Source organism: Heloderma suspectum, chromosome 4 (assembly GCF_057233095.1).
Source record: "Heloderma suspectum isolate Gila_16-S chromosome 4, 16-S_ref, whole genome shotgun sequence".
Classification (NCBI taxonomy): Eukaryota; Metazoa; Chordata; class Lepidosauria; order Squamata; family Helodermatidae; genus Heloderma; species Heloderma suspectum.
This window is the reverse complement of record NC_139461.1, coordinates 255297319-255299421: the sequence shown is the minus strand read 5'-3', so window position 1 is coordinate 255299421 and position 2103 is coordinate 255297319.

The window sequence follows — 2103 nt, the reverse complement described above, 5'->3', positions numbered from 1 at the left end:
AATGATGTCATTGTGTGACCAAACAAAGCCAATTCAGAGTGAGGGTAATGCTTCCTTCATCACATTGTTCTCTTACTCTGAATGGGTAATGGGAGGAGAGGGATGAGTAAAGTGGTAACTCTGCAAACTGACCAAACCCCAATATCTTGTTGAGGCATTGGGTCCTGGCAGGCCAATCTAAACCCCCAAAGTGTTCATTTCCCAATTAATAGCTGTTGCCTAGTTAGTTTTCCATGCCATTTTCTCTAACTTCCCCCAGTACTGTTTGGAACAGAGAAGCATGGCCATTGGGGAGGGGGGCATGGCTACATGCCATATTTTCACTCCCTAGTGAACTCCTTGAAAATCAGCAAAGAGGACAAGATATGGTGTTTGTAAATTTCCCTCTTTTGGCTCAGCCCTAAATAATTTTGTTGTTGTTGTTCAGTCGTTCAGTCGTGTCCGACTCTTCGTGACCCCATGGACCATAGCATGCCAGGCCTTCCTGTCCTCTGCTCTCTCCCAGAGTGTGCTCAAGTTCATATTCATTGCATCAGTGATGCTATCTAGCCATCTCATCCTCTGCCGTCCCCTTCTCCTTTTGCCTTCAATCTTTCCCAGCATCAGGGTCTTTTCCAGGGAGTTTTCTCTTCGCATTAGGGGGCCAAAATATTGGAGCTTCAGCTTCAGTATCTGTCCTTCCAATGAGCAGTCAGGGTTGATTTCCTTTAGGATGGACTGATTTGACCTCCTCGCAGTCCAGGGCACTCGTAAGAGTCTTCTCCAGCACCACAGTTTGAAAGCATAAATTCTTCGGCGCTCAGCCTTCCTTATAGTCCAGCTCTCACAGCCATACATTACTACTGGGAAAACCATAGCTTTGATTAGACGGACCTTTATCGGCAAGGTGATGTCTCTGCTTCTTACTATGTTGTCTAGGCTTGCCATAGCTTTCCTCCCAAGGAGCAAGCGTCTTTTAATTTCATGGCTACAGTCACCGTCTGCAGTGATCTTGGAGCCCAAGAAAATAAAATCTGTCACTGCTTCCATTTCTTCCCCTTCTACAAGCCAGGAAGTGATGGGGCCAGATGCCATGATCTTAGTTTTTTTAATGTTGAGTTTCAAACCAGCTTTTGCACTCTCCTTTTTCACCTTCAACAAGAGGCTCTTTAGATCCTCTTCACTTTCTGCCATTAGGGTGGTATCGTCTGCATATCGGAGGTTGTTGATATTGATAATTCTCCCGGCAATCTTAATTCCAACCTGTGATTCATCCAACCCGGCGTTTCTCATGATGTACTCTGCATATACGTTAAATAAGCAGGATGACAATATGCAGCCTTGTCGTACTCCTTTCCCAATTTTGAACCAATCGGTTGTTCCATGTCTGGTTCTTACTGTTGCTTCTTGACCCTCGTACAGGTTTCTCAGGAGACAGGTAAGGTGGTCTGGTACTCCCATCACTTTAAGAATTTGCCACAGTTTGTTATGATCCATACAATCAAAGGCTTTAGCGTAGTCAATGAAGCAGAAATAGATGTTTTTCTGGAATTCTCTAAGAGTGCACGAAAGCCACTTACCTGGTCTCGCAGCTTTTTGCGGTGTGGGGGAGGCGCTTTGCTGCTCTCCCCCCGAAGTTCAGGCTGGGGGGGAGGCTTCCCGCCTCGCCCGGCCAAAATTCAGGCCGGGGGGGAGGCTTCCCACCTCGCCCGGCTGAAATTCAGGCCGGGGAGGAGGCGCCTCGCCTCGCCCGTCCGCGAAATGAAATGTTTAAAAAAAAAACGCCCCCGTGATAGGCTACGTGACGATTAACGTAGCCTATCATGGCTAGATCTGCAAAGTCAGCCGTGATAGGCTACGTAAATCATCACGTAGCCTATCACGGGGGACTTAAAAAAAAAAAAAAAGCGTGTACGCAAATGGCGGCCCCCATAGGGAGCTGCCATTCGCGTTCCTTATTTGGTCGCTGTAGTCTACGTAAATGTTTACGTAGACTACGGCGAAAGTAAGGGCAACGCAAATAGCGTTGCCCTTATTTTCGCCGTAGTCTACGTAATCTTTACGTAGACTACAGCGACCAAATAAGGAACGGGAATGGCGGCTCCCTATGGGGGCTGCCATTAG